Here is a 15,332-nt window from a genome sequence, read left to right on the forward strand (position 1 = left end):
GGAACTCATAAAAGTTGGTAAAATGGCAGGATATTAAATCAACATACAAAAATCAACAGCCTTTGTATAAACAGACAATACCATGGCTGAGAAAGAACTTCTAAGATCAATCTCATTCACAATAGCTACAAAAGATTAAATACCTTGGAATAAATTTAACCAAGACATCAAAGATCTCCATGATGAGAATTACAAAACATTAAAGAAATAAAAAGACACAAAAAATGGAAAAATCTTGCATGTTCATGGATTGGAAGAATCAATAATAAGCAATAATAGATAAATGGGATTTCAACAAGCTAAAAGCTTCTGTTCTGCAAAGGAAATACTTAATGAAGTGAAGAGGCAACTGGCAGAATGGGAGAAAATATTTGCAAGCTATGCAACTGATAAAGGTTTAATATCCAGGATCTTTGAAGAGCTCAAGAAACTAAACAACATAAAAACAAGCAGTCCAGTTAAGAAATTGCAAAGGATATGAACAAGTATTTTACAATGGATCAAACTCAAATGGCCAACTGGTGCATAAAGAACACTGAGGATCACCAGCCATCAGAGATGCAAATCAAAACCACAATGAAGTTTCACCTCACCCCAGTTAGAATGGCTATCATCCAAAAATCAAAAAATAAATAATACTGGAAAGGATATGGGGAAAAGGGTACCCTAATACAATGTTAGTAAGAATGTAAACTAGTACAACAATTATGGAAAACAGTTAATAAATCTACCATATGACCCAGACATTCCAATGCTGGGAATTTTATCCAAAGGGAATGAAATCAGCTTATGGAAGAGTTATCTGAAGCCTCATGTTTATTTCAGCTCAATTCACAATAGCTGAAATATGAAATCAACCCAGTTGTCCATCAACTGATGACTGGACAAAGAGAATGTGGTATATATACACTATGGAATACTACTCAGTCATAAAAAAGAAAGAAATCCTGTCTTTTGCAGCAAAATGGATGCAACTTGAAATGATTATGTTTAATAAAATAAGCCAGTCTCAAAAAGACAAATATATTTTTTCTGTGATATATGGCAGCTAATATAGAATACAAAAGAATGTATAGAAATGAAATGGATAGAAATCCCACTTCAGGAAAGACTGCGAATGGCCCAGAATCCTTAGAAATTAAGGTTTGGGTCACCCCACGGGCCCAGCAACCAGGTCCAACAAAGGTATCTACTAAAATCAAAGGGAAAATAAATTTAAAATGCCGGCTATGACTACATGACCAGTTATAGGAATGAAGATTGCAATAGCAATGAAAAATTCTTCTTTATTTTGATATGAGTATGTTTTGTGTATATATCAAGCTATTCTTTTTTCTTCTCATCCCATCTAGCATAAGGTCTGATGATTAATACTCAACCTTACATATAAATATTATAACAAATCGAAGAAGTTTGACTCAACTAAAGAAGAATGAATATTGGCCTGCGACCCGGCTCACTAGGCTAATCTTCTGCCTGCAGCGCCAGCACTCCAGGTTCTAGTCCCAGCTGGGGCGCCGGATTCTGTCCTGGTTGCTCCTCTTCCAGTCCAGCTCTCTGCTGTGGCCCAGGAGGGCAGTGAAGGATGGCCCAAGTGTCTGGCCGCCTGCACCCGCATGGGAGACCAGGAGGAAGCACCTGGCTCCTGGCTTCGGATCAGTGTAGCTCCGGTCATAGCAGCCATTTGGGGGATGAACCAATGGAAAGAAGACCTTTCTCTCTGTCTCTCTCTCTCTCACTAACTCTGCCTGTTTAAAAAAAAAAAAAGAAGAAGAAGAATGAATATCAATCAAAGACAGATAAAAGACTTTGTTTTTGGGGAAGAATTGACATGTTTTTAGTCATTTAAGACTGTGTAAAAATATAAATAAATAAGTAAGTAAGTAAATAACTGTGTGATCATTGCTTTATCTTAGGTAAAGCATTATTTTGTTATGTTCTTTACTCAAAATTAAGTCAGGTTAAAATAGGTGTTTATGGGTGCCAATTTGACAAAGGGTAGATAGAGAGTTACGACTTTGGATAGTATGAAGTTAGCTAATACAATATATGGCTTCTCAAAATTCCACTCCTTATATGGTTCCAAGTTAAGGTTAGCAACATAAAACATATGCACAAGATTTACAAAGTGAAAGTGAAGCAGAAGCCATTACCATCTGAAAACAGTTGAAGGGCAATCAGGTGTTTAGCAGCTAATTCACGATGCTGTACTGGTAGTTCTACTTGTGGGTGTGGTATAGTATCCAAGTTTGTGGCTGCTTTTTCTCTGGTATTATCTCTTCCTTTAGCTTCTCTGACTTCTTGGCCAAAAGCATGTACAATTCATGACATAGGAAACCAGTTACTACTGCAGGTCATTCATGTTGTCAAGGTTTGAGCAGGGAGAACAGAGGCTACAGGTTTTAGTTTGTTCCACTGGTTTCCAGTTTGCCTTGTTCTCTCTCACTTTAGATCCAGCTTTTCTTCCTGACTGCCAGACCTGTTGACCTACAAAGCAACCATAGGATCAGGAGCAGATAAGGAATTAGCCTCCCAAAGGCTTCATCACCAGCTCCTGTAATCGATCATGCCATAAATATATATATATATATATATATATTTATACTTTGATGGCATACATTAGCTAATATATTAAGATTTTTGCACTGTACTTGTAAATAAGATTGCTCATAATTTTACTTCTTTTAAACAGACTTTTTTTAGTTTATTTACTTTTATTTGGAAGACATAGAGAGTGAGCTTCCAATCATTGGTTCATTCCCTAGATGCTCACAACAGGACTGGGCTGGGCCAGGTCAAACTCAGGAGCTGGGAACAACATCTGGATCCCCCATGTGGACATCAGAGATTCAAATACTTGAGCCATCATCTGCTGCCTCCCAGGGTTCACATTAGCAGGAAGTTGAATTAGAAGTACACCCTGGACTTGAACCCAGACACCCCAATATGGAATACAGGCATTCTAAGAGGGAGCATAATTTGTTGCATCACAATGCCTGTCCCATTTTCCTTTTGTAAATGCCCTTATTTCACTGTACAATAAGGTAGAAATGTTTCTTCTTTTTCTATTCATTGCAAGAGTTTATGGAAGACTGGAATACCTATTGCTCAATATTTGATGGAAGAATTTTTAAGTGGTAAGATTCAATGCTGTTAATAATCATAAGACTATTTCTATTTCTTCTTGAGACATTATTTAAGTAGAGTATTTTTGGAACAATTTTGGATTCAGAAAATATGGAGTTGCCATTTCTCTGTACCTGGATCTCTCTATTATGAACAATTGCATTAGTATGCTATATTTGTTACAACTATAGAACAAATAATAATACATTATCATTAATTAAACTTAATTAAATCCATAACTTATTTGGATTTCCTTACTTTTAACTAATTTACTTTTTTTGTGTGTGCCAGAATTCCTTCCAAGATACCACATTATTAGTTTTTATGCTTTGACATTTTCAAGGAGCACTAGTCAGGTATTTTGTAAGAAGCCCTCTAATTGGATTTGTCCAATATTTTTCTCATGATTAGACTGACATTATAGGCTTGGGGAGAAAGGTCAGAAGTAAAGCACCACTTACATCGTATCACACTGAGGACTCATAAATGAGCATGATTTATCAGTATTAATGCTGACCTTGATGATCTGGTTGAGGTAGTGTTCATAAAGTGTCTAGGTCTGTTTAGACTGCTCTAAAAAGCATACCATAAACTGGATAGCTTACAAACAACAGAAATTCATTTCTCACACTTCTGGAGGCTGGGAAGTCCAAGATTAAGGTGCCAGCAGTTTCAGTGTCTGATGGGGGCATGCTTTCTGGTTCACAGATGGAGACTTCCAGCTGCATTCTCACATGGTAGAAGGGACGAGCTCACACTCTGGTATTTCAGTTATAAATGCAGTAATCCCATCCATGAAGGCTCTACCCTCATGACCTAATCAACTCCCAAAGGCCCCTTCTCCTATACATTCATCTTGGGGATTAGGACTTCAACATAAGGATTTCAGATGGAAAAAGCATTCAGAGTATTGCGTGGGGTTTTACCACCATAAACCCACCTTTTTGGATTCTTTTAAAGTTTTCCTTTCTGATCCCTAGATGTGTAATTCTAGATATTTATTCTGACTGGTGTTCTCTGAGCTTTCTGGATCTGTGATTTATTTTTCGCTAATTTAGGCATGTTCTGGGCCATTATTATTTCAAGTATTTTCTCTGTTTCATTCTCTCTTTATAGTTCCACTTCTACCCTCACCTTATTGATGTCACAAATTACATCTTTATATAATGGATATGTATGTAAATCCATTTATAATGATGTTTATGCTTCTGCTCTTTAAATCCTATAGAAGAAGAAAAAGTGGAGGTACAAAAATAAATTACAATACTGTTGTTTGTATATGTCCATGTATTTACCTTCAGTGGAAATGTTTATATTTTTCTGTGGCTTCAAGTTACTATTTGTGATCCTTTCACTTCAATTGAATGAGTCCCTTTAGCATTTCTTGAAGGGATGTTCTAATGGTAATGAACTCCCTCAGCTTTTGTTTTTCTGTGAATGTCTTGATTTCTCCTATAACTTTTTTTTTTTTTTTTTGACAGGCAGAGTGGACAGTGAGAAAGAGACAGAGAGAAAGGTCTTCCTTTTGCCATTGGTTCACCCTCCAATGGCCGCCCCGGCCGGCACGCAGTGGCCGGCGCACCACGCTGATCCGATGGCAGGAGCCAGGTACTTATCCTGGTCTCCCATGGGGTGCAGGGCCCAAGCACCTGGGCCATCCTCCACTGCACTCCCTGGCCACAGCAGAGAGCTGGCCTGGAAGAGGGGCAACCAGGACAGAATCCGGCGCCCCGACCAGGACTAGAACCCGGTGTGCCGGCGCTGCAAGGCAGAAGATTAGCCTAGTGAGCCGCAGCGCCGGCTGATTTCTCCTATAACTTTGAAGGACAGTTTTGTCAGATTTAGAGGTCTTCATTGACAATTTTTCCTTTCAGCACTTTAAATATCATCCCACTATTTCCTGGATTGCAAGATTTCTGCAGGGAAATCCACATATTAGTTTACAAATGGTCGCTTGAATGTGACCAATCACTTTCCTCTTCTGACTTCAGCTTTTATGATTTGATTATACTCTGGATTGGTATGGATCTCTGTTTGCCCTAAAATTTGAGAAAATTTAGACCATTAAATCTTCAAATAGTCTCTTTGCTTCTTTTTCTCTTTTCCTTCTAAGAATCTTGTCATGCATAACTTGTTCACTTCATGGTATTCCATAAGTTCCTATATACGTCTTCATTATATTTTATTTTTTCTTGTCAGATATGATAATTTCAAGAAATCTGGGTTTTTAAAAACATATTTATTTATTTGAAAGTCAGAGTTACACAGAAAGAAAAGGAGAGGCACAGAGAGAGGTCTTCCATCTTCTGGTTCACTCCCCAATTGGCTGCAATGGTCAGAGCTGCACCAATTTGAAACCAGGAGCCAGGAACTTCTTCCAGGTCTCCCATGCGGGTGCAGGAGACCAAGGACTTGGGCCATTTTCTACTGCCTTCCCAGGCCATAGCAGAGAGCTGGATCAGAAGTGGAGCAGCCAGGACTTGAACTGGCATCCATATGGGATGCCGGCACTGAAGGCAGCGGCTTTACCTGCTAAGCCACAGTGCCGACCCCCTGCAGTCTGTTTTTATGTTCATCTGATTCCTTCTTCTCCCTGTTCAGGTTTTCTTTTTTCTTGTTTTAAGATTTATTTATTCAAAGGGCAGAGTTACAGAAACAAAGGGTGAATGAGGGAGAGAGATCTTCCATCTAATGGTTTGTTCCCCAAATAACTGCATTGGCTGGGGCTTGGGCCAACCTGAAGCTAGGAGCCTGGAACTCACTCCAGGTCTCCCACATCCCACACAGATGGCAGGGATCTAAGCATCTGGGTCATCTTTGCTACTTTTCCAGGTGCATTAACAGGGAGCTTCATCAGAAGCGGAGCAGCCAGGACACGAACCAGTGCCCATATGGCATACTGGCACTGTAGGCGGTGACTTAACCTGCTGTACACAATGCCAACACCTCAGGTTTTCTTTTGAACTCTTTGAGTGAATGTTTAAATTCATTCCTGTATTTTTTGGCAGTAGAGTTTCTATTTGATTCTATTTTATATCTCTTTGTTGATACACCCATTTTATTCAAATATTATTTTCCTGATTTCCTTTACTTCTTTGTCAATATTTGCCTTTATCTCTATAAGCGCATTTTAAAAATTATTTTATTAAAAAATTGTTCATTTAATTGAAAGGAGAAGAAACACAGAGAGATCTCCTATTTGTTGGTTCACCACCCAAATGTCTGCAACAGCCAGGGTTGCATCAGGCCAAAGGCAGACACCAGAAACTCAGTCTGTATATCTTCCATGGGGGAGCAGGGATCCAACCACTTAGTCCATCACTGGTGACTCCTAGGATTCACATTAGCAGGAAGCTGGAACCAGGAGGAGAACTAGAACTCAAACGCACACACGTGCTAAGGGATGTGGGCATCCTAAGCGGTCTCTTTAACTACCACACCAAACACCCACCCCTCTTTGAGTACATTTAAGACAGTTGTTTTAAGATCGTTGTCTAGTTAAGTTTTGATGGCTGTGTTTCTTCAGGGTCAGCTTGTGTAGACTTATTTCTTTGTACCATGTTTTGCTGTTCCTTTGTATGCCCTGTGACTTTATCAAATACTGGACATTTTAAAAAATGTAGCTGCCTCTCCCTACATTTGTGGACTGGCTCTGAAAAAGGAGGGGAACTTCACTAATCTCAACATGAAGGATGAATATCTGCCCATGTCTTTTTGGGCACGGCATGCATACTCCCTGGGCTTGTATGTAGCTGCTTTTAAATGTCTTAATTTCTGAGGTAGGCACTGTGGCACAGAAAGTCAAACTGCCACTTCGGATGCCCCCATCCCTGACCAGGTGTCTCCTCTGCTTCTGGCCCAGCTCTTGGATACTTGGGTTGCTGTCATTCACATAGGAACCCTGAATGGAGTTTCTGGCTCTTGGCTTAAACCCGGCCAGCCCCAGCTGCTGTTAGCATTTGGGGAGCAAACCACTGGGTAGATTAATAACTTTCTCTCCTCACCTCCACCTCCCATATCGCTCTGCCTTTCCAATAAAATTACATAATTTTTAAAAGTTCTCATAGGAAATGTGCATTATATTTAAAAATGAAGTGGAGGTCTTATTTTTCCCTACTGTCTCACCTCTGTATCTTCTCTGTGCCTTGGCTGTTCTATTATATTCCTCAATCAGTCATCTCTTGCCCTATATATCAGAAATTCTATATTCCCTTGCAGTTTTCATGAGCCCTTCTTGCTGCTTCATGTGGCTTCTTAGCATAAATTCCAAGCTGTACAACTTTTAGCCATATGAGCTCTAAGTTAGGTAACACAGAGATCAATTAGACAGACCCCAGACAAGTGAGAACATTGCAAACAAGGTCCACCATAGTACATCCAGTTCGCAGAAGGGAACTGGGCTCTAGATTGAGCTATGAGGCTATGTCATGATTTTGAGGACAAAGGCAAGACAAGAAAAATAACATGAAATTCCATACCATTTTGAATGTGTTTTTTTTATTGGAGATTCAACTGGTTGCTGTAGATCTTTGATTTCTGGAAAAGCTGTAAAGTTATTTTACCCAGCCTCTAGTTATTTTCTTGTTTGTTTATTTGTTTTTGAGATTGATTTACTGATTTGAAAAAATAAAAAATCAGACTGACGAAGGGAGAGAGAAGAAAAAAAGGAGAGACAGAGATCTTCCATCTGCTTCATTCCCCAGCCAGAACTGGGGACACACTGAAGCCAGGAGCCAGGAACTCCATTCTGGTCTTCCCCGTGAGTAGCAGAACCCAAGCCTTTGAACCCAGTCTTTTAGGGAGCTGTGTCCCTGGGCTCTTCACTAGTGTTTATTTGCTTCTTCCCTTACTACCCTACTTATGTGAGACAGAAAAGCTTAAGAGGGTTGGAGTTGGAAAATACCTATCCCCCAAAGTGGGAAGATTTCTGATAAAGTTTTGTCTTACAGACTATATGCTTTTATTACGTAGAGAATGCTCTGGCCTTACTTCAAAATGGCTGCTTTCTTTCCCCGTGCCAGAGACAAGAGGAGCTTAGTCTCATATCTTCAATATGCAAACTTGATGGGATTCCTAGAGTTACGATTCATAAAAGTGTGGAGGTCCCCTTAAGCTGCTACCCCTGTGCAATACTAATTCTCACAGGAGTGCACACTCAGCTTCAGTAATTCATCAAAATTATGATTAAGTGTTGCTATCAGTTTATGACTCCTTTGGCCTCTGTTGCAGTTAAGCTGATCTTTACTGTTTCCCTGTATTCACCTATTTCTGTAGATGTAAAAGAATGGAAGTTTGCCCTGCAACCTAAGTTCCCTGGAGAGTTTGAGAAAAGTCATCAGTTTCCAATTACTTCAGTCTTTTTCTTGTTGTAAGTATGGGAGTGATGATTTCCAAGCTCTTTAAATTTCATAATTTCAGTTTAATAAGTTGTATTTTTCTAGATATTATATGTGTCATTTAGGTTTTTATTGGCATACATAAAATTTTCAGATCTCAATTCAAAATAGCATTATCATAAACAAGAACCAGGGTAAAGAAACTTTCTTATTTCACCTTTTCTACAAAGCAGAATTAGTTTGCTTTATTTTCATTTATTTATTTTTGCTTTTCATTCATACTTAACTGTGGATAAAACACATCTAGATCCTGGCATTGTAGAAGTGTTTTTAGTTAGATCTCACATCTTAAGTTAGGGTCAGACTTTATTTGCTGTGCAGAAGAAGTGGTGGAATTTCAAGTTATCCAGGATTGGCCAAATGAAGGCTTGCTTTGGCACCCTTATGCTTGCTAGAGTTCCACATTTCATTCTATTTTAGGATTTCATATATTTCCTAATTTTGTGTTAGTGCTTCATTGCATTTTCAAAAAAATTTGTGTACATAATTGTGCAGTATATGTATATGTCATATATCATACTTATATTCATATAATGCAAGTAATTTATTCTCAGAAAGATGTGGCAGCTTCTAATATGATCATAAATTCTTCCCATCCCTGTATGCACACACTTCTGTGTGTTATTTTATTGCTCCTCCCATTTCTCCATTCTTGTATTGTAGGCTTGTCTATATGATTTCCCCAATCAAATGGGATATCAAGTATTTTTCAAGTATTTGTATACTTGACCTCTCTTGTTGCTGGAAAATCCCTGATACCCATTAGTCTATTGGAAACATCTTGTGGAAGAGATCTAAGGTGCTTCAGCCATCAGCAAGTCAACTACCAGGTAAAAGAATCCATCCCAGACCATCCAAACCTACTTAAGCCAACAACAGACTATGGCTACATGAATGAGCCCAGGCAAGATCAGTAAGATTTCCTAGCTGAGCCCAGCCCAATGATGAGTCACAAAACAAGTAGCTAAAGAATGATTGTTGTTTAAGTCATTAAGTTTTGGAGACTTTTATAATGCTGGAAAGGCTAACTAATACAGCCACTTACAACATTATTGAGTTCCATTTAACATGGCTTCCATTTTCTTCATGACATGCAGGCAAAATTGCCTGTGGAAAGTGATGTTTAGGAAAAGAGTTTGGGGAAAGTAACAAAGTTCCTGATATTCATTGCAGAAACAAAACATGAATAAGTAAGTAAATTATCAACGGATATTAAGATCCCAGATAATTTTGGAGCATGTGAACTTGTAATATCAGTCATCCTTTTCTAGTAACAGGATATTAAATCAGAAAAAATAGATTATGGTATTGTTTCTGGGTTGAGTGTTGTTATTGATTGGGTGCAGAGGAACTATAGGGCAATGCTGTTCAAAGTTCTGACAAGAGAAACCCTCTATAGTTGATCAGTCCATTGTCGCTCCCCGTCTTCGTGGAGGAACGACACAGGACCCTGCACTGTTCTTTCGTCTGCTCGGCCGTCCCCGGGTTTGCTGCTGGTTCTTCCCGGGTTGGTTACCATCCCTTCCACCTCCGTGGAAGGGCGGTTCCCCCTGCCACATTCCCCACTTCCGCGGGGGAGCGGCACACCGCCGGCCGGCTCTCTCGGGGGCTGCACAGGTGTTCCCTCAGATGTTCCTCTTAGATGTTCCTGGTGCATGTTGTCTCTCTCCTCCTTTATAGTCCTTCCACCAATCCCAACTCTGCTACCCACACGCCGAGTACGCTGCTCTCCTCCAATCAGGAGCAGGTCCTACAGTTTATTGGTTGAACTGGAGGCAGCTGTGTAGAAGCTGTTTCTCCCTTATCAGCGCCATATTGTGGGAGAGCAGATGCATAGAATAAGTCTTAATTCCAGTAACTTAGTCTAGTCCGAGTTGCTCCCCACAGTCCATGAGAATAAATAACAGCCAAAGCTTATTTGAAAGCTGTGTATGTGTCAGATATTTAACATGGATTATTTTACTTAATCTTCACAAGCTCTTAAAGTACATGCATCTAAAATCAACAGAGCATCTACCATTAAGAACATTGCCTTAGTGTTCTACCTCTGGTTCACCCTACACATTTGACCAGTTCTGCCCCTTGCAGAATAGTTTTCATTTAAGTGCATCATAATGTCACATCCTTTCTTTTACCAGGAGCCATAATATCTGTTATCATGAGATACAGGGATGTTAGTAGAAACATAGTTTTGCTACTTTGTGAATTCTATATTAACTTCCACATTTACAAACGAAATAATACTAGAAAAGTTTTGCTACCTATAAGGTATTCCTTTTTTTCTGTTAATAATAACTAAGTAATTGATTATTCCTCTTTCCCTTTAGCTATCAAGAAACAGCCAAATTTAAGGTTTGACATATTTGAGACCTTTTGCATTCTCATTTTTATATTTTACCTTGTTTTTTAAATTGGCATTTACCAGTACTTTGATAGATTTGTCTTAATGTTTTTCTTTGAAAGATTTTATCTATGTTGAATGTCAGAATTACAGAGAAAGCAAGTCAGAGAGAAAGAGAAAGAGAGAGAGAGAGAGAGAGAGATCTATCTATCTATCTGCTGGTTCACTCCTCAGATGGCTGCAATGGCCAGTGCAGGGCCTGGCCAAAGCCAAGAGCCAGGAGCTTCTTCTGGGTCTCCCACGTGGGTAGCAGAAGCCCAGGTAACAGGGCCATCATCCCATGCCTTCCCAGGCCACTGGCAGGAAACTGGAAAGGAAGTAGAGAAGCCGGAACTCAAACCGTCCCTCAGGAAATGCTGATGTTGCAGGCAGCGGTTTCACTTCTATGCCACAAGGCTGCCCAGATATGTCTTTGCTACCAGATATATATGTGCCTGTGTACCATTGAACTTGATGTATGCCAGGTACTGACCTAGATAATGTAATGAAGAAAATATTCGACATAGTCTCTGCCCTCAAAAGTGATTTAAGCACTAGGAATCAAGAAAAAGTACTATTCACTCTCTCATTTCTTTTCATCTCAAAGCAGGTACAGAAAATATCTTGGAGCTCAGTTTCTCTCTGAACCACTACTTTCACACTGGGTTCTAGTCCCGGTCGGGGCACCGGATTCTGTCCCAGTTGCCCCTCTTCCAGGCCAGCCCTCTGCTGTGGCCAGGGAGTGCAGTGGAGGATGTCCCAAGTGCTTGGGCCCTGCGCCCCTTGGGAGACCAGGATAAGTACCTGGCTCCTGCCATTGGATCAGCGCGGTACGCCGGCCGCAGCGCGCTGGCCACAGCGGCCATTGGAGGGTGAACCAACGGCAAAGGAAGACCTTTCTCTCTGTCTCTCTCTCTCACTGTCCACTCTGCCTGTCAAAAAATTAAAAAAAAATCTTACTTTTGCCTTAAGAAGACAAAGAGAATATGAATTTCTCATTTTTTTCATTCACTCCTGCCATGTGCCAAGAAGTTTGCTAGGTTCTGGAGATGCAGCAATGAACAAGGCAAATATGATCACAACCATTATGTAGCTCACATTCTACTCAGGAAAAGACATGGAGCATGTGCTAACCAATGTAATGAATGTTATGGAGGAGATGCCACTCGTGCTACATGTGTGAATAATACAGGCATAAAACAGTCTGAGAAGTAAGCAGAAACCTATCTCCATATGAGACATTTAAACTGGAGCTGAGAGAGAAGTGGGCAAAGGGAGCCAGGAGGTAGAGAAAGTGTTCTATGCAGAGAGTTGTTTGGGAAACACTATACCATGCTCTATAGAGAACAAATGGGAATTATACTCAGAACTAAATCTTCATGTTGCTCTCTTGTTTTCTTTCTTTACCCATGCTTCCACTTGTCTCACTTCTCACAATCATGTTTAAATTGTTTATTGGATTTGTTTATTGTTTTTATTGAGTCTTCTTAAATTAAAAATTATATGAAGTATTATAAAGTTGCTTTCTCACTTGTGTATGGTTTCTGATTCCTATTTTACTTAAGTGATGATATTTGTCCATGTGAAAGAAGCTTCCTTCATTCTTCATCTGAAGAAAACCAAATTAAGAAAATTCAGCTTTCATTTTTAAATGTCTATGTATAGTTTATGATTCAATGAATAGGAACAGTTTCATGAAACAATTTGTCTGAAAACAAAGCTAAGCTAAATATGAAAAATTGAATAGTTAATTCTAACTATAATTGTCTAGCATATGCTTTTTAATTCTCTTACCCTAACAAAGAAACATGTGCAACTAATTCTCTATTTATTTGCCACAATCCAAAGTACTCCCACCTACCATATTCATGGGCTGGCTTCGTCCTGTTACCCAGCTGAGACCCAAGCCTGCCAATATGGGGCCCAAGCTGGACTTGATTTGCAGCCAAGAACAGAAGGGGAGTCATTGTGAGATTTTTCTGGACTCAGCAACTAACATCTGACTGAATGTGTCTTCTGCATTGGTACCTAACTGCTTTCCAATGCACTCTTTCAATTACACAGCAGATTATGGTTTTGTAACAGTAAAAGGAATAAAATCATGGCCAGAAGTTCTGTGCTTGAATCAGAACATCTGGGTTCCAATCCTGGTGTGACCTCTTCTTGTCAAACTTGTAGAGCCTTAAGTCCCTACAGGAGGAATGTAACACATCTATTCCCATGTATATCAGTTCTGTAGGAATGCCATAACAAAGTACCACAAACCATATGGTTTATTCCTGAGTTGTGGAGGCCAAAAGTCCAAGATAAAGGCATTGACAGGGTTGGTGGTTCTTCAGCTTTTCATGGTTTATTGGCTTATGGATGATCAATTCCACCATGCCTTCATATGATCTTCTCTCCAGGTATATATCTTTGTCCTGATCTCTCTTTTTATAAGAATACTAGTCATTTTGGATTACTTTCCTCTTTAAAGACCACATCTTGATGGTGTTAGAGGGTTCCAAGATGGTAGAATAGGGAGGGAGCTTACTGCTCTAGTTTAGGTGAAGATAGTAAAAAAAAAAAAAAAAAAAAAAAAAAAAAAGTGGAGCGTGTGCAAAATCAGGGAAGAGTTAGGGAGAAAACTGAGGAGGAAACTACACAAACTTAGAGGGACACTGTGGATTTATGTGGAGCGTATGGATGTGCAGCACTAACATGTACACAAAACAAAAACCCAGCAGCCAAGAGCCTCCAGCACCAGCTTTGGAGGTGAGATCAGTCTGCAGCAGCCCAAACCACTGGCAATAAAGCTGAGGGAAGAGCCTGGCGTGAGTCCAGATTGGAGCCCTATAGGGCACAGTGTACCTGCCAACCTAGAGGAAAGGGGGGGCACATTTATTTTTCTCCAACCACCCAGCAAGCTGAGAGAGGGCAAGCCCCATTTTGAACATACATAACAGCTGTGCCAGCTTGTATCCACACCCAGCAACCAGCCAAAGGGACGCCTGAGTCTAGCTGGGAGAACTGACAGGGAGCTGGGTGCACATTACTGTGAAAACACTGTGACTGTGTGAGAGGGCAAAGGGTGTGGCTGGATCTCTGGGCAGTCACTGTGGGCAGCTCCACACACTCAGGACTCCCTGATTGCATGTTGAGGGTCATTGCTGCAGGATTAGTGCTTACAATGACTGCATAGATCCTTTGTGTGGTTCTTGTGGCAGCACAATGGGGGTAGATAAATGCCTGGAGGAGAGGAGGTGAGCTTGAGACTACACTGACAAGAGTTGATCAAATAATCTCCTCTGATTAAAAAAAAAAAAGAGAGAGAAAGAGAGATTTACCACGCCCAACTTGGGTGTCACCTTGAACACACCCTTCACCCTGGAGCACTGTACAGAGCTCCCTGGCTACACCCAGCACACCCATCTGGGTATTCACTGAAAGAGCAGACACACCACTAAGCCACAGAGGAATAGTCCAAAGATAAAAGCCAACAAAGGAGGAAAAAAACAACAAGTATTCCACAAATGCCCAAAAATAAACACAGCAACTCAAGAACAAATAAGGAAGACAACTTGACACCTCCAAAGGAACACAACAATACTTCAATATCAGAATGTGAAGATGAAGAGATTAAACAAATGCCAAAAATTGAATTCAAAAAATGGATCATAGGACTACTTAGAACTAATCAGAAGCAAATCCACAATTAAAGAAATCTGTATATGACAAGAATGAAAATTTTTCCCAAAAATTGAAAATTTAAAGATAAATAAATGAAATATTAGAAATGAATAACTCAATAGATCAATTAAAAATGCAGTGGAAAGCCTTAATAAGAGACTCAGTAAAGCAAAAGAAAGAATATGCCAGTTAGAACAAATCTCTGGAAATTTTAGTCAGACCAAAAAAAATTAGGAAACTTAAAAAAGAGTGTTGGGGATTTAAGAGATACTATCATATGACCCAACATATGGGTCTTAGGAGTTCTTGAAGGCATGGAAAGAGAGAATGGTTTAGAAGGCCTTCTTAGTGAAACAATTGCAGAAAACTTCCCCAATTTGCAGAAAGAAAGGAATGTCCAAGTACAGGAATCACTTAGAACTCCAAATAGACATGACCAGAAAAGATCTTCACATCAACAATCTTTGTCAAATTTTCCACAGTAAAACAAAGATGCTAAAATGTGCATTAGAGAAATGCCAGATTACCTTCAGAGGATCTCTGATTAGTAAAACAAAGAAAAGATGCTAAAATGTGCCTGAGAGAAATGACAGATTACTTTCAGAGGATCTCCAGTTAGACTCACAGCTGACTTCTCATCAGAAACCCTACAGACTAGGAGTGAATGGCCAGATATATAGCCCAAGTCTTAAGAGAAAAAAAAAAACTGTCAACCCAGAATATTGTACCCTGCACAGTTCTCCTTCCATAAGAAACAGAAA

General features: G+C 39.8%; 1 long non-coding RNA gene across 2 annotated transcripts in view; it reads left to right on the plus strand.

Moving 5' to 3' along the window:
* The first annotated feature begins 2,887 nt into the window (after window positions 1-2,887).
* LOC127491179 (uncharacterized) overlaps window positions 2,888-15,332 on the plus strand; it is a 32,426-nt gene continuing 19,981 nt past the window's right edge. The window contains exons 1-4 of one of the 2 annotated variants that reach the window (XR_011380226.1): window positions 2,888-3,137; window positions 7,731-7,885; window positions 8,401-8,494; window positions 9,186-9,352. This is a non-coding gene — a long non-coding RNA (uncharacterized lncRNA). Of the gene's footprint in view, window positions 3,138-7,730; window positions 7,886-8,400; window positions 8,495-9,185; window positions 13,326-15,332 lie in introns of those variants that run through there. The other variant, XR_007919771.2, reaches the window with a different exon arrangement.

This window comes from Oryctolagus cuniculus, chromosome 11, assembly GCF_964237555.1.
Source record: "Oryctolagus cuniculus chromosome 11, mOryCun1.1, whole genome shotgun sequence".
NCBI lineage: Eukaryota > Metazoa > Chordata > Mammalia > Lagomorpha > Leporidae > Oryctolagus > Oryctolagus cuniculus.